General features: G+C 41.7%; 1 protein-coding gene and 1 long non-coding RNA gene across 12 annotated transcripts in view; one reads left to right on the top strand and one right to left on the bottom strand.

Annotated features, from left to right (window-relative positions):
- Positions 1-239: 239 nt before the first annotated feature.
- On the bottom strand, positions 240-2,491 carry LOC141566376 (uncharacterized). Its single transcript, XR_012489291.1, has 2 exons — positions 2,350-2,491; positions 240-1,669 (listed from the first exon to the last, which is right to left on the bottom strand). It is a non-coding gene; the product is annotated as an uncharacterized LOC141566376 (long non-coding RNA).
- TJAP1 (tight junction associated protein 1) overlaps positions 1,866-17,694 on the top strand; it is a 25,315-nt gene continuing 9,486 nt past the window's right edge. For 3 of the 11 annotated variants that reach the window (XM_074310829.1, XM_074310825.1, XM_074310820.1), the window contains exons 1-2: positions 1,872-1,973; positions 2,424-2,573. The gene's annotated coding sequence lies outside the window, so the exon portion shown is untranslated. Of the gene's footprint in view, positions 1,974-2,423; positions 2,574-4,543; positions 4,653-13,195; positions 13,317-14,354; positions 14,474-17,694 lie in introns of those variants that run through there. The other 8 variants (XM_074310826.1, XM_074310818.1, XM_074310828.1 and 5 more) reach the window with 6 other exon arrangements.

Here is a 17,694-nt window from a genome sequence, read left to right as displayed (position 1 = left end):
ACAAGAATCAAAATAAACTTAGAAAGATGCATTTATCTGAACAATTGAAGAGAGTGAAATGATTCATTGTTGATATTTTTGAAGCAAATGTCCTTCAGAACTTAACCCAGTGCCTGGCACATAGAATTTATTAACTGAGGGACAAGTGGGCATTATATGCCTCATTATCCCTGTTTGCAGATAATGAAACTGAAGTTAAGTGAGGTTAAGGGATTTTTAAAAATAATATTTTCTCCCAATTATATGTAAAACAATTTAAAAACGTTTATTTATGTATTTTTAAATAATTGTTCAGTTACAAAATGCTTTACAAGAATTCTTGAACCCATTTGATTTTTATCCATCCCTATGAGGAAGGCACAGTAAGAGTAATTTTATCATCTCTGTTTTGTAGATAATATGAAAGTTAGACTTATATAAAGCCATGGTCCATGAACTAGGATCCTAGCCAAAACTAGGGAACAAGTGGAATCCAAAATAAAGTTCGAGTCTTCTGGTACCATCTAAATCGGAATGCCAACAAGCTGAGAGAAATGAACTTGGCCACGCCCATGAGCATGAGGCGGCTCGGTCCTTTCCTGACCGGGGTTAACTGGAGCAGAGACTCAGGGTCACACAGCTGGAGCTGACCCCGTCAGTCCGGTTTGTTCTACTGAAGCCTGTGTTAGGCGTAGTGCGGCCACGGGGAAAGACAAAAGCATCACCCCGGCCCCCCGGAAGCCGACATCTGAAGGTGTGGTCCCAAGGAGGTGGTGCGTTAGAGCTGGGACATCCGAAATCAGCGTCAGTGGTTCCCAAACCGTAAAATAGTAATCCTCCTCCACGGCAAGGTTTCCTCCTTCTCCGTGTAAGGGAGTAGCGCGGTGGCAGAGACACTGGCTCTGGAGTCATACTGGTGCCAGGACCAAACTTGCTCTCCCTTTCTTTTCAATAATATTTTATTTTTCTGAATAAAAAAAGTATAAAAACAGCTAGCATTCATTCTAAGTGATGTCAAGTTAATTGCCCAGGATACACAGCCAGCATTCATTAGAAGCAAAATTCAGATCCAGCCGTTTCCAGAAATCTAGTATTCTTTCTTCGTCGCTTCTCTCTTTCTGTGCCTTTCTCTTTCATTCTTCTTCTTCCAGCCCCACGTTTCTCCCGGCTGACTAACTTTACTAGGCGATGACAGAGCTTTGGGTTTGAAGCCGGAAGCGCTGAGAGAAAACCCAGCCAGGTAACTATGGCCTGGCAACCGTGGGAAAAGTCATTCACCTCTTATTTGCCTCCGTCTGTAAAACTTAATTAATTAAAAATTAATTTAAAAATAATAAAAAATCATTAAAAATAATGCTCGCTGCCTTCTAGGGTGGCTGTGGAGATGGGAGTGTTAGCCCGGCACACAGCGAGGGCTGTGCAAGCATCATTCCTGTAGCCTGAGTACAGTGACCGGCGCGCAGTAAATACTACATGCACCGCAGCGATCCCTCCATAGCACTAACAGAGCCTGCCTCCAAGCAGCGCTGGCTAACTGACGGTTATTATCGCCCGGTGCGCCCTCCGGCCCCGGTTGCCATCACCCATATCCCCTCCCCTCTCCGCAGGCCCCCATCGCTGCATCCTTTCTTCCATCGGATGAACAACTCTTCGGAAACAAACCGTGTAACCTCTCCGGGCTTCCGTTCTTCTGCAAAACAAAAGGACCTCTAAGATTTGGATTCCCTCTCTCAAAACCTTAAAATCTCAGTCTAAGACTCTTCCGCCTAACCCTCCTCCTCCTCCTCTTCCTCTTCTTCCCTTTCTCCTCCCCCCTCCCTTATGCCCCGCCCATTTTCACTCCGCTTCAAAGAGCCCCGCCCACTCCGATGACGAGCGGTGCCGCTGTGCGTGGGGATTCCGGCTGCGACCCCCCCCCTTTCCCCTCAGCGGAGGATTACCCGGCCTGCCCCGCGGCAAGATGGCGGCCTGAAGGGAGCGGGCGGCGGTGAAAAGTTTGTTATGGGGGCTGGAGGAGTTGGGGCGGGGGCGGGGGCCGGGGCCGGGGGGCTGGCTGCAGAAACTGAGAGAGGCTGGCCGGGCGGGGGCCGAGCTGAAGAGTTGGGGTGAGGGGGAGGTAAAAGAGGGGGTTCACATGGGTTTGGGGAGGAGGGGCTGTGGGGGAGGGGCGGGGGGCTCTTGTTTGATCCCCGCCTTGCGGCTCCGGGCGAGGGTGGAACTGCAGGTGTTCTCCGGAATTCTGTGGAAAGTGCTCTTTAGGAGCTTGGCCGGAGGGGACTTTTGCAACCTTACTTCCTACCTGAGGCTGGGCTTCCCCCTTTCCCTCCCCCCCGGCGCGTGGAGGCTGGTGGGTGGATTAGGTCCTTTCACCTGGAGGGTCCAGGAAGGGGGCGGGGAGCCTGGCGTGGTAGTCGCCTCGAGCCTTCAGTGAAACGTTCTTCTAGGCCTAGAGGAACCTTCTTGGAACGCCTATCTCTGACTGCAGCGCCCGGCAGTCTCAGCTGGAAGTCCCGAGGGCTGGAGACCGGACGGAGGGAGCGGCCACCCCGGAAGAGTGGGGGTGGTCCGTGGCCACGTTCTCCACCCCGGAGCGGGTAAGGAGGTTCCCCGAGCAGAGTGCGCTGTTGAGGCTGGCCCTGCGTTTGGGGAGCAGGAGGGACGGCTGGGGACTTATGGAAGAGGACGGACCCTAGTGCGGGTCCGGAGTTGCTCGTCTGGTTTATGGGAATTGGACAAAGGGGCTGTTTCATACACAAAACGTAGCTAGAGAAATAATAACTAACACTATGAGTTTCAAGATTTGCAAACTTCATCCCACTTAACTGTCGCCTAGAGTCAAATGGTACTAATCCATTTTGCTTTTGAGGAAACGGAGCGTCTGGGGTTAGGGGACTAGCCTGCGACCACTCGGTTAATTGCTGGAGGTGGGATTTCCAAACTTCGATCAAAGCCCGGTCAACTACCATCCTGCCTGCGGGAAAGTTCCCTTTACGTGCTTTGCGAGTGCAGCAGTACTCTTATACTCGTCTCTCCTGAATTATCTTAACCTCCAAAGTTAGTCACCTGACTTAAAGTGAAGATTGATGGGAAAAGTTATACAAAATAGTAGGAGATGGAGGTGGGGGAGATAAGGAGACTCCGGGTGTCCTCTCCCTATTCTTGTTTCCTGTAGCTTGCGCTCCACTCCCCAGGCGTTTGGTCTGGATTTCCTGATTGGTCTCATCTTTTTTTGTCATTTCTAAGTACAGGGTTTATTTTTATAATAGGGAGTGGGGTTTGGGATAGATAAAGTAATCACACTCAAGTTGAGGGGCCCAGACTTAGAAGGAAAGGAAAGATAAAGATGCTTCCCCCCCCTGCTTGATTTTTCAGCGAAATTCAGTGTTTGATCCTAATCCCGAGGGGTGCATGATAGGAGTGTTTCTTATAGAACCTGGGCTTTCTAAAGGGTAAATCTGTGATTTTAAACAGTCACTTTTACTTAAGAATCCCTTAGGATAAGCTCAAACTCATGTGGCCGAGGTGGCAACATCTTGGTGTCTGAAGGTCTAGAAAAAGCTGAAGAGCTGGGACCATTTCTCTTGTTTTGTAAGAAACATCTTGGAAATAGTCGCAGTCATCCAGAGTAACTGGTGGCGCAGTGACCAAAGTACCGGGTCTGGAGTCTGGAAGACCTGGGCTCAAAGGTCACTGACTAACCGTGGGACTCTGGGCAAGTCACTAGCTCTGTTTTCTGGACAGTAAAGTGGGGAGAATCACTCCACCTCCCTTGGGTTAACGAGAATCTCATTAGATAATATTTGTAGACAGCCTTAGCACATTGTAGCATATAAGTAAGCACTCCACAGATGTTTATTTTCTTCCTTTCCCTTGTATGCAGTGAGACACCTATGTTTTGTATACAGCTCTTGGCATTAATTCATTTTTTAGTTCAGATTTTTAGCCCATCCTAAAGGTTGGGATTGAAGACCAGTGTCACAAGGTATCTCAAACGAATCTGCAGGCTTGAACCTATCTCCCAAGTTAAGAGATAAAGTTTATTATATTTGGAAAGCAAATGGAAGCGGGCTAAATTCCAAAATAATTTAGCAAAGAACCAGAAACAAGAAGATAAATTTTTAGGAAAAAGACAAGAAGATCACATTGAGAGCTTCATGTCATTGATATGCTCATTTTATGGTTTAGAGGATTGAGGAGTGGTCAGGTATGCACCTCAGTATTGAAATTTATGGTTTAGAGGTTAGTCACCACGGACCCACGGATTGTTATCTTGCAGCCAGCCTTGTCTGTGGAACTTCTGCACTTCCCAGGAGAAGTAGCCTTCAGCTTACAGCCACGTCTCTAGAAGCTGCACCTCCTCAGGGGGACTTGGTGGCCTAACAATAGCTGAAGGCAAAATTTAGGTCTGGCTTTTGGGGAATGTGGATCAACAAGTGTCTAGTAGAGAGCTTCACTTCAATGTCGGCATATTGAATGGATCCTTCCAGTGATTTTCTTTTAGCTGAAGGCATGAATCTTCATTTGGGACTTTTTCTGACTTGAATCACTGACCTGGATCTCTTCAGAGTCTGTTGCGTATAAAGAGCCACACAAGCCCTATTTATTTGGAGAAGCCATAATGCTAATGAAATAAGGGATTCTCTTCCTATTCAACACTTAACCATTTTAGGACGGTAAGATAAACTTTTTTCAGAGCCCTTTGCTGTCCTGTGTTTGGGAACCTTTGAGAAACAAATTTTATCATCATATACATTCATGTTTAGACGTCTCTTTGGTGTCTATAAATCTTAGATTGACTTATTTTAGTGTTTTGTTGTTTAAAAAAAAAAAGGTGAGCAGTAAATTGTGCTATTAAAGACATAAGGAATTTCACACTTCCCCTCAGTTCCCTAGATCTTACCTCCATATAAAAATAATTGAAAAACAATTGAGATTCCAATGAAATGGGAGTTCTTGGATTGTATTGATTGTTAGGAAATAGAGATCTGGGTATTTGAACCTCAAGAAGATTTAGCCAAATGTCCAGTGCTGCTTTGTTCTCATACTCTGTTGTGAATCTTTGATGGGTCAGATTCCTTTCCCCCCTCCCATTTCTTTCCCCATCCTCCCTCCCCTCTTCCTTCCTTCCTCCTCTTCCCCCTCTCCACTTTCCCTTCCACTTCCCTTTCCCCACTTTTCTTTCCCCTTCCTCCTCTCCTTCCCCCTTTCCCCTTTTCTTTTCCTTTTCCTTTCTTCTCTTCTTCCTCTCTCCCCCTCTTCTTCTCTCTCTTCCTTGTCTCCCTCCCCCTTCCTCCTCCTCCCTCCCTCCTTTCTTCTCTCTCTGTCCTCCTGTTTCCTTTCTTTTCTCCTCTCTCCTGATAGGAAAGAGATACCTTTGAAGCCACAAATCCAGGGGTGTAGCAGGTATTTGGTTGACTGAGTTTCCTTATTTTAGACTCACTCTTTCCCTATTTCTGAGTCATGTTCCATGTTTAACATACCCTCTAGGCCAGTTTTTTTTTTTCCTTTTTTACTTCCATAAATGACTATGTTGTGAGCAGGGTTAGACTTGCATTCTGATAGTCCACAGAACTCCAGATCTGGGGCCCAGTGCACACCTCCTTTTCTAGTATTCTAATGTTTTTTCCTTGATGTGATGTGGTAAATCTTGTATATAGAAGCGAAGGAGTTATGATTGTGCAATGAATTTCAAGTTATCTGTAGTTAGACTTTTGTACTTTCCCTCCCCCACAAATATATAGCAATTTACACATCTCAGCATGCTGTACTTTATCTCAATTTGTGCTGCAAGAGCTTTGCATGCTGAAGCGTGTTTTCTGTGGATTATAACTTTATATTTCAGTGGAAGTCCTAAAACTTTGGGCACGGGGCATGTTTTAGCACGTGATTTAATTTCAGTATGGTTGTTGACAAAGCTTCCATTTCTTTTGCTTTATGTCCATTTCTTTTAGCCTCCCTCTCCATCTTGCACCATCTTTTGTACTTTGGTGAATTATAGTGAGACTCCATTTTGGAAAAAATAAACCAAACTTGATGAGGGAAGCAATTGGTCTCCTGACCTTAGAGAGCTATTGTTCCAACAATAAGTATGTCAGTGATTCCATAATCTTCTTCTGGCTTTAGGATAATCCTACAAACATTGCTGACTATCACATGATCTGCTGGTCATTGATAACCAAGTTCCTGAGACAATGGTGAATAGGCTATCCTTCAAACCTACCTGTAAGCCATAAAATTAGCAAATAAGTAATATGAAGCTCTAGTCTATCTCTTTCTTTCTTTCTTTGCTAAAATCCTTTTGGAACTTAGCCTACTTCAATTGGTGTTACAATTTTTTTAATTTTAATTTTTTTTTCTATTTTTGCTGAGGCAGTTGGGAGTTAAGTGACTTGCCCAGGGTCACACATCTAGGAAGTGTTAAGTATCTGAAGCCAGATTTGAACTCAGTTCCTCCTGACTTTAGGGCTGGTGCTCTATCCACTGTGCCAACTAGTTGAGATTAGTGGCAGTCAGAGAGTTGTTAAAATCCCCTTTTGGTTGGTGAAAGAATTCATGAACCTGAAATATTAATTGGCAAAAATGAAAGTTTATTGTTGGATAGGAAGCCAGCTGTGCTAAGAGACTGATTTCTTTAGTGGCAAAGTCCTAATAGGGAAATGGAAGCTGGCACTGAGAAGAGAATGCCTTCTCAGCGGGTAGGGTCCTAGCAAACTGCTTTGGATCTTCTGCAAGGAGTGAGTTCAGAAACTGAATTTTAAAAAGGAATCTTGACGCTCAGGTTTCAGGTTGAAAGGGAAGCCACAGTTCCCAGGCCTAGATGCTTATCAGTATCCTGCCCAGATGACATCTCCAAAAGGGTGGTTTTTGACCAAGATTTCTAATTGAATAACGACATTTAACTTATCTGGGAGGGAGAATATGCCTTTCCAGAAAGGCCTGAGATCAAAAGGGAACACAGTTTCAGAGTGATAATTTTAAAGGGAACATAGTTTTACCCCCCCTTCACAATCACAATAAACTTTGACCCTTGATTTACAGATGGGTTCAAACCTGCAGTTCTTTTGAGATGCCTTGCGACACCGGATCTGTGACCCCAATCTTTTGTGGTTTCCTTTTGAACCTCAATAAACCCATATTATAGAAATCATTTTATTTTGTGGAATTGTCTCTAAATTTCTGCCTAGTTGCCAATATAATTTTTGATTTAGGCAGAGTTTAAGTTTTGTCCCCAGTAAATTAGTTGAAAAATGTGAAACTCAGCCTTTCAGGGGGTTGGGAAAAGAGTAGGAGAGATGATAGTCTATGAGGAAAAATCTTGGTGGAAAGAGACCATTTCTTCTGAATTTTCACCTATCTCAGTGCCTTTCCTTTTTTCTTAGGGTTTTAGTTGAGACCAAAAAAAATAGCAACATTCAGATAAAGCTAAAAAAAAATTTATGTAGCAATCATAATCTCCAATTATGTAAACAGAGATAAATATATTTATAAATAAATACTGCAAATATAGATAAATACAGATTAAAAAAATATAAGTAGTGAATTTACTTTATGTCAAAAGGTACCTCAAGTAGCAAAACAATAGCAGTACTTAAAGGAAAAGTTAATTGAATGGGGAGAAAAATAAATTGTAAATCTACCATAGTGGGAGGCCTTCTTATACTCCTTTTAGGCCTTCATAAAATTTTAACTTAAATCATAAATAAATGAGTTTGAGACTTGAATGAAAATTTGGAAAAAAAAGAAAATTAGGAAAAATTGATTCTCTTGTGGATACTGAAAGGGAATAGAAAGAAATTTACATATTATCAGCTGTTTATGGTACCTTTATAAAAATTAACTATTGTGGTATAAAGATATAACAAAAAAATGGAAAAACAAAGATACTAAACAAATCATTTACTAATTACAGTATAATAAAATTTATTTTTAATAAAGAATTTAAAAAATTAATTGGAGATTAATATAATTCTAAACTGATAGGCCAGAGAAAACATTGTAGAAATAGTAGGAAATTTTATGAAAGAAAATGATAGTAATGAAACTATATACCAATACTTAAGGGATACAACTAAAGCAGTTGTAAGGGGAAAATTTATATCTTTAAACGCTTCTATGAATGGAGAAATCAGTGAATTGAGATAATAATGAAATAAGAACAATAACATAAAAAATCATCTAAATAAAATAGAAATGATAAAAATTAAAGATTAGTAAAATTGGAAGGAAAAAGATAATTGGATTGCTAAAAAAATTAGAAGCTTTAAAACATTTTTTTAGTTATTTAAAAGAACTAGGAGTATTAGCTAACGTGATTAAAAAAATAACACCAAATTATATATTAAAATGATGAGGAAGTAAGGAAATTAGCAGGAATTATTTACCCAGCTACATGCTAATAAAGTTGATAATTTGGAAGAATTTAAATGAAAATTTACAAAAAATATAAAACACCCAGATAACAAAAAGGAGGTTTTTTTTTTTTTTCCTATGAAATTAGCGGAAAATAGCAGCTAAAATTTAAAACATAAAAATGAATAAACAAACTTCATGGATTTTTTTGTTTTATTATGATGTAACCAAAGTCTTACTAAAATTGGCTTGCCCCGGTAAAATTCATAAGAATCCTGTCCTGGTTCCTTATCATTACCTTAGATCCATGTCTTGCGTGGAGTAGGTATTTGTTGTCTTCAATCCTTGAGTTCCCATCTTGCTTCTTTGGTGGATACTAACCATGGTACAAAGAGGAGATGGATAGGTGAGGATGCTCTCATGCTGATATTGTGAGTATTATGGACTTACTTAGAAGTGTTACTGGACTAGTAACAGTTGAGTGATGAATTTCAGAGATAAAACTACTTCTTTTCCTCCCTCTGCACAGGGGGAGGAAAGCACAGACATGCTTGGGATTGAAAAAGGTCAAAAAACACTGAAAGAGAATGTCAAAAGGTAGTTAAATGAACTATTAAATAAACTATCTTGCTTATTTGTTCTTTCAACTAATGTGCCAGAAAAGGAATTTAAGTTGCTTCACAGTGACATGAATGGATGGGTTTCCTCAGTGTAGGTGTTTGGTAGCCCCTGAGGCACCTCTTCCCAGTCTGTGATTTGGCTCTAGTATGTCTATGTTAATGGCAGTTTGTTCCCAGAAATACTGTATCTCTTTATTATGTAACTTCATTGTTAACACAACACAGAATGGTTAAGGGTGGAATTTAAGGGTGACATAGAGAATAGAAATAGAAAACAGAAGAAATCAGTTGACATGACTTCTGGCTTTGCTTGCCTCTATGATGTGATGAGAACCAGGGTCCTCTTTGCTTTCCATTTGGAAGAATAAAGAGTGTGTGTCCTAGAAAGTATTCTGATTCTTTGTAGAAACAGCGCTATATAAACTATAAATTCCAAGGAGTAGCATTAATAATAGCAACAGTAATTCTTTTTAATAGAGGGTTGAATTATATGGTTAACAGCTAGACTGTTGTAATTCTCTAGTGTTGGTTTTGACTTTTTCATTCTCCAGTAGTACTTGCTTTATAGGGCCACTAGGGGAATGAAAGGAAGTGAAGTTATAAATTTAACATTGATGGTCTCTTCTTTGTTATCATTTCCTATAAAGAAATGGTATTTGGATTATTTATCAAGTAGATTTTAGGGGCAAAGTGACCAAACTAACCAAATCAGTTTTAAAAATTACCTCCATCTTTGAGGGGCCTATTCTTGTCTCAGTTCCCCCCCCCCCACACTTATTTGTGTATATCCACCAAGGCTTTTTCTTCAACTCTCCTCCTTGGCAATCTTATCTATTCCACTGGGTTCAGTTTTCACGTATGTGCCAATGACTCTTAAATCCTTATGTCCTAGCCCAGTGTCTTTCCCAGATTCCAACCTCATGTCTCTTATTGTCTTTTGGGCAGCTCTAGCTGCTGTCCTGCTGGAAGCTCAAACATAACATATCCCAAACTGAACTCATTCTTCTTTAGAAACCCTTTTTCTTAAAATTGACTGTTCTCAAAAATTGACTCTCCTCAAGTACCCATTTCAGTGGATAATAATATTTACTGCCCACTGAACTTATTTTAAAATCTCCAAGTCTCATTGACTCTTTCCTTCTTCTAGGTAGTTGCAAAGTCCTCATGATTTTCTCTCCATGCTATTGCTTGCCTTGATTCTCTTGCTAGTATCCCAGCTTAGGTTTTCATCATCTGAGACCCTAGATTTAAAGTTGGGGTAGGTGAGTTTGGGGGCCATTTAGTCAGTCTCCCCTTGTTTTACAGATGAGGAAACTAAACAGGTGAAGTGACTTTTTTAAGGTCAAATAGGTATAAAACATCAAATCTTAGGGATATTGGTTATTTTAATTCTAAACATGTCCTTTTCTATTATACCATAATTTCTCTTGGGTGAACTATTGTAATAGCCTACTAACCGGTCTCCCTGCCTTGAGTCTTTTATCCAATCCATCCTTCACACAGCTATTAAAATAATTGTTGTAACGCACAAATATGTTCACTCCATTCCCTTTTACAGACTTCCCCATTGCTCAGGTTGGAAAAGCTGTAGACTTTTGGGAACACCCTATCTTGTCAACTTAACTTTACATTCCACACACATTCAGTTCCCATTAAACTGATTATTCTTTAGTCTTAGCCTACGTTTTCTGTCCTATGTGAATTCACATAATTCTGTGGCTATAATGTATTCCTTTTTGTAGTCTCTACTTATCAAAATCCTAGACCTTAAACAGGTGCTGCCTTTTTTTTTTTTTTTTTTTTTTTTGTGAAATCCTCCCTAATGTCAGTTTTCCTAAAGCACTTTGTCTTAATATCTCCTTTGCCCCATTACTTTTTTTTGAAAATAAGTTTTTTATTGATATTCTCTGTTTCTTATATCGCCATAATATTATATTCCCTGCACCTTTTAAAGAGCCATCCCACATGATAAATAAGTAATTTTTGGAGAGAGGGGGAAAAAAAGGCAGCACAACTTATCAATAAAAATATCCATGCAAGTACTATGTGTAACACTCAATCACTTAATCACGGTACTTTTATTTGTTTGTTCAGGTAAAAACTGTGTTGTTTTCATCTTTGTATCCTTCTTGTGCAGTTTGCATGTTGTGTAGGTCCTTAATGTTTGTTGAATTTAAACATATTGAAATTATTCCTCAGTTTGAGACATAGTCTTTGGACCTTCTGGTAACAGTTATTATTATCATTTTACTCTTTTGAGGCAATTGGGATTAAGTGTCTTGCTCAAGGTCATACAGCTAGCAAGTGTTACGTGTTTGAGGCCAAATTTGAACTCAGGTGCTCCTGACTTCAGGGCTGATGCTCTCTATTCACTTTGCCATCTAGCTGCCCTCTGCCTTCTAGTAAATGTAGGTTGAGTCAGTAATCTTATTTTGTGTGTGGCTCTTTCACTTTCTTTCCTCCTTGATTCAGTCAGAATAGTACTGCTTCTTGGGCAGCACTCTGTGAGTGCATTTAGAATTTTTTTCAGGCTCAAGTTATTAGGTCTTCTCTTTGCATAAAACAAGGTAGAAAAGATAGATTGACATCTACTTCCCTTTTGCTTCTATTATCTGCTGAAAAAAAGACAGTTCTCTCCATCCCCCAGACTGGAGTTTACAAGAGTTTTCCAGTGAATGAGAATTTCTAGACAGCTTGTCACTCTCTAGTCCATCTAAATTTAAGGAATCTGATCACTCATGTTTCCAATGGACCAGCAGTGATGCATGACATCCACCTCCTGAGAGTGAGGATGGATTCCAGAGACATTCCCTGTCTCCTGCTTGTGAAGCTTCCCTCCACTTCTGGGCTATTATTCACAGATACCAAAGAACTGAAAGGTGTAAAGCTCAGCAAATAGAAAATAGAAAAGGATTTATGAGAGTCTCTCATAGTTGCAGCCACCAGTGCTACAGCATGAGGTACATGTCCCACATCTCTTTCCCCCTCATTTTTCCCTGCCCTCCTACTCTCTATCATGCTAAACTCAGGCAGGTGTGGATCTGCTTTGGGCTTTTCATTTTATTTTATTGGCCATCAGCTGTTAGTACACTGACTCTCAGGTGCCTTCTGCCCTAAGAATTCCAAAATTAGCACCTGATAAATTCTCTTCCATTGCAGGCCTGTTCAGGGCAGAGAGGGTGTATAGTGGGGGTAAGGGGGAATTTTGTTATTTCTACTGTTTCACATGGCCTACTTTTTACTTCCACCCACTTGAAAAGTTATAGCCAGGATGCTTTTTTTTTTTTTTTCTTTCTCCCCCTGAGGCTGGGGTTAAGTGACTTGCCCAAGGTCACACAGCTAGGAAGTGTTAAGTGTCTGAGACCAGATTTGAACTTGGGTCCTCCTAAATTCAAGGCTGGTGCTCTATCCACTGCACTACCTAGCTGCCCCCCAGGATGCTTTCATATGAATAGGTGAATGAAATTGTCTCCTGTGCTGGGGGATGTGGTATCCTTTTTACTGAATCTTTGTTACTTGGAAAAGATGGAAAAGACTTCATTGGATCTATAGGCTTTCTACTGAGAATAAGGCTTCTATATCCTAGAGGCCTTTCAGAGCCTATGGGGCTGGCAGGACACTAATCCATCCCCTCCTGGCATGTAGAGTGTGGTCATACACTATGCCATTGTATTTCATTTTCTGATGTAATTCCTGTTTCTCAGTTCTGAGGCTGGTTCCTTCATTCACTTTCTACTTGTTGCCCGTGTGGGAAGAGAAGAGACGGACTCAGCTGGCATAGTCTAAGTCGATAGGTAGTAGTGCCAGGCCATGGGTAGCTTTACTCCCAGATCCTATCAACATTTTAGATTAGTATTGCCAGACTTTTACAGTACAACCTGGCAGCAGTATTTGTGATGCAGGGAATAGGGAGGGTAGTCTATCTCTGCCAGTAGTAATACCTTCTTCCCTCTCCTTATCTACCCTTACTGTGAGCACTCAAAAATTATTGTGGATCTTTTTGTTTGTTTGTTTTTCTTTTCTGGTTAAATAAAAAGTTTTGTGCCCAAGCATAGTTGGTTGATGGAGGGTGAAGACCAGGTAATTGTCATGTTTCCCCTGAGGGTTGTTTTCTCTGTTTAAACCTGCTGAAGGGGGTGGTCTGTCTGAACCTTTTCTTTTGGGAGCATCTCTGGCATATAGCCCCACAGGCAGGGGTTAGTTGTGGTAATCTGTAGTTTGGCATCCCTTCTCCTCTCTTTTTGCAGCTCCAGAGTTGGGCTGCTCGTAAACCAAGCTGTTTGTTTATATGGAGAGCCTGGAGGGTGTCTGCCATGAGTCTGCTGCTAACAACAAGAACTGGCTGGTTTGGGAGAAGACACTAACTCCGTGAGTCTGAACCTAGCCACAAAATGTGCTTCTGATGCTTTGTTAGCCATTCCCCTTCCCTGAGTCTTTACTAGAGCCTGGTTGCTTCTTGCTATCTGATGGACTTTTGCATTTTTTCCTCCATTAATCACATTTACTGTTCTGCTTATCTTGCCAATTTCTTGCTTGGCTTTGATAGGGAGCCCCTTTCAAGGGTTTGGTGGGGAGGTGTGTCATTAGAGAGCTGTATCCTTTCTAGCTGGGCACTGACTCTCACCTCCAGCTTCCTTGCAATTCCATTGCCTTCAGTGCTTCCGGTTTGTCCTCAAGAGGTATTATTAGTTGGTGTCCTAGGCTACTCTGTAGTTTCCATTTTGACTCTTAGACCTGAAGATTTCCTAGAAGCTACAATGATTTCTGATTTCTATACTTAGGAAGTAGACAAGATTAGAATGGGAAGTAGAAAGGGGATTTTCCTCTAATCCAAATGTTCTACTGCTATCCCAAGGATTTTGATATCCTGGATTTTTATTGGAAAGAATGGTGGATTAATTAGTACTCCCATTACTTTCCCCCTCTGGATAAGAGCAATTCCAGGCTTTTTCATCAAGGGAAATGTTTGGAATCAGGGATGAGAGGTTGGGGAGGAATTTAGGTTAGGCTTTGGAGAATTCCAAGAAAGAGTAGTTGGTCCCTAAAACTCAAAATGTTAGGCCTAGTGAAAAGAGGACTAGGTTTTTGAATAAGAAGCCCTGGGTTTGAATCCTGGCTCTGTTACTTACCATTGCTTTGTAATCAGTCAGTCACTTAGGTTCTCTGGTTTTCTTTTGTAAAATAAGGGAATGGGACTAGAACTTTTCCAATATCACTTCTAGTTCTAATTCCTGTGAAACTGGTATCTGGATTCAGGCCCCTATTTTAAATCCTGACTTTGCCCTCTTGCTCTCATTATTCTTTGAGGTGGATGTTGAGTGAAGTTTGACCTTTCTCCATGTCTGGAGGTGGGGCTGGACTTTAGCCCAAGTTAAGCTAGTAGTAACTCCACAAGAAGACTTAGCTAGAAAGGGAAGAGGACTTCGATTTTTGCCATTTCTAGCTTGGCTTGTAGATCGGTGAGTGAAAACTCATGCCGGATGGGGGAGTTCATTCAAAGCTTTCCTTTTGCCAACTTAGATGAGGTAAGGAAGATGAAGATTTCCAAATATATTCTTAATGTTCCCTTGTGTTGTGATAAAACACTTTTTAAAAACAACTTCCTTGTCCTCCTGGTTGCTCTCTTTTCTGCAATTCCCTCCCACCCTTTTCTGACAGAAGATCCTGATGCTAAATGTTCAGAAATATAGGGGGTTTGGGGCCTTGTGGGCTTGGCTAAGCCCTTTTAGAAAGAGAAAGTGGCTTTTTATTTAGAAAGCAGAAAGTAGTCTTATCAGTGAAAAAATTGCATTTATATACTTTGCTTTTTAATACTGGAGTAAAGAAGATAGGGAAAGGTGTGTTGATGACCATTTTGGTTCTGTTTAAGAAAGCCATAGTGACTTGGAGCTAAAAACCTTGGTCAAAAATATTTATTGGGGCAACTAGATGGTGCAGTGGATAGAGCACTGGCCCTGGAGTCAGGAGGACCTTAGTTCAAATTGCGGCCTCAGAGACTTCACATTTCCTAGCTGTGTGACCCTAGGCAAGTCACTTAACCCCATTTGCCTTGGGGAAAAACAATTTATCACTCAGTCTTCTTTAGGAAAGAGAAGCCTTGATTGGGATATGTTGGTATAGGGTACTTTTGGTTTAGTGAACTCCTCAGTATTATTCACTATATTCAAAATGGGTGAGTAAGGTTGGCAAAGGGGGCTGAAGGATAAACAAAGGGAAGTGTACATTGCCAGATGTGTTATTATTTGGTCTTGAATAATATAGGGGTTACTTTGTTCCTTTTGGTGTTTGTTTAGAGCAGAAGATCAGATAGGCAGTACTTGTGGTGTTTGCTCAGGTGGGTCCTAAGTAACTAGCACTGGTTCTAAGCAGTTTAGGATTACCCTGGATCCACATATTTCCCATCTTCTTGGGACTTCTGAGAACCTGTCACTCCATTCTCCTTGAAGCCAGGCAGAGGATCAAGCCTGGGCAACAGCTTGAATTGGATGGTAACGGTCAGTGTTTGTTGGGACAAGCCAAGCCAGCTTTTTCACTGATCTAGGGGACTGGCCTGGAAGCCGATTGATATCTAGCTAGTGTTCACTGCACTAAGCCGATGCTCCTCCCAGACCCCACCCTGACACTGTTGGCTGCCTGCCTGCCACGCGCCCAGGATTGCTGGAGGCTTTGCTCATGCATCTCTGGAACAGCTGCACACTTGACCTGGGTAGGGTATATAAAAGAGGGAAGGGTAGTAGGAGAAGCACCGGAAAACTGAACCTCAGGTCCATTCTGTTGGAGATAGATGGACAGCTGTATGTGGAATGATTATGGCCCTGTGTGCCTCAGCCTAAAGATTTGCAGATTGGTAGGGTTACATGAGGATAGATGTGAAAGACATCTGACTGAGGAAGGAGCCCCTTCTGGGGTGAACCCTGTTTTGTTTCTTTGATATATAGTCCCTTAACGTTGAGTGAGGGAGTGAGAGAGGATTGGTAGGGTAATGGGGACCAGCAGCTTTGGCTGTCATGGAATTTGGCTAGAAGCAGAACCCTGATTTTTAGGGGAAGTCTAGAAATAGACTAGTAGAGATAGAATCTCCTTTCCCTTCTAGGGATCTTGTCTGACATTCAAGTTACTGAAATGTCCAAGTACCTGACTCCTTAAGATAATTACATTCCCTAGCAACAATATGAATTTTGCTCTTTTGTCTAGGAGACAGACAGAATCTGATCCCTGGCAAAGAAAATTGTCATAGTTCAGCTCAAAGGTGAATCATGCCTAAATATTTGCCGTGTCTTCAAAATAGGTTGCTTTTCTTTTCTTTCTCCTGGGCATTGGAAAAGTCCATAAAGAGCCTACCTTAACTGTGGCAGTGTGTAAGTTAGACTTGGAAATAACTGTTCAGTTTTTTCCCTCTTAAGTCAGGAGTAAGCGAGTGCCAGGGAAGAGCCAGAGTTGATGGCATTGTACCTTACCCCCAATTCCTCATTAGACTCAGGGAAACAGGTGTGTCCCATTTCCTAGCATGGGGAGTAGTGGTGGCCCAGAGACTGTAGCAGATTTATCTTGTCTGCTCACCTTCTTGCCCAGCTATTCTGTAGTTTAGCAGTGCATGTCTGGTCCTATTTCTGATGAAAGTAGACTTTGTTCTTTGGAGGCTGATAATTGTGCCCCATGGGGGTGTAATCAGGGAGAAGGTATTTAATACAGGGCAGGCGGGAACAGGCGGCCTGTCCCAGCTGGCAGATTGCAACATGACAATTAGGTAGGATTTCAACTCTCTTCCCTCCTCCCTTTACTGTCCTACGAAGTGGTGAAGAATGAATGTTATGCAGGAGTACAAGAAAGGGGTGGGCAGGGCAGGGAGGAGCTTTGCATACTCTTTTTTTCCCAGGAATTGGAAGAAGAAAGCACTACTGTGATAGACTTCACTTGGTATACAGACCCAGCTGTGTAATTGTCAGCTTTCTAGTAGTTGAAGTCCAAGATGGCTTTGGGCAAACCCAGGCAACTAGAGTTCTTGGGGATTTTTCCCATCTTTCTTTTTCAACTATTTTTTATAGTTTTACATGACATAAAACCTAGATCTTTTCTTCCTTACAAGTTGATAGGTTGAGTGATTCAGGAGCTTCTCTGATATACTTAAGACGTCCCCTTCCTGGTCCTGAGAGGTCCTTCTTGGGATCATTCCAGCCTCTGGGAAGCAGCAGTGGCTCAGCCACAGTCACCTCCAACTCTTCTTGGGCTTTTGTGAAATCCACCATCTTCTCCCCACCCCAGCCTCAACTGCTTTTCCTCAAATTCCTTCCAACAGCATGAAATCTATCCAAGCTGGAATCTGATCCTTGGAAGACTTTTCTTATTAAAGACCTAGAGGAGGGGTTGGGGGTCTAAAGTAATGTTCTCCATCTTCTCTCCTGACCTCCTTTCATTGCTATATTTCAGCCCTCTCCCTTTATTGCCTTCTGTCTCACACTGTGTTAATCAGTATTCTCCACAAGACTTCTCTTTTTCCAGGCTCCATGGATGTATAGAAGGTTAATGCCTTGTCTCCTTTCTCCCAGCAGAACCTGATTTATAATTCATTGTGAGGTCCAGAGTTGGGATATGAAGCTAGATGACCCTGAAGGGCCAACATGTACATAAATAGATCAAAATTGAGGATGAGGATAAAGATGGAGGAGTGCTGCTTTTAGTCCTGGGAATCAACAGTTTCAGTCCTTAGTATAAATCATGTTTTCTCTCCAGACATTTTCCCTTTTGA

This window comes from Sminthopsis crassicaudata, chromosome 4, assembly GCF_048593235.1.
Source record: "Sminthopsis crassicaudata isolate SCR6 chromosome 4, ASM4859323v1, whole genome shotgun sequence".
Taxonomy (NCBI): Eukaryota; Metazoa; Chordata; class Mammalia; order Dasyuromorphia; family Dasyuridae; genus Sminthopsis; species Sminthopsis crassicaudata.
Note: the sequence above shows the minus strand (reverse complement) of the source record. Positions and strands in the feature narration are given on the sequence as shown.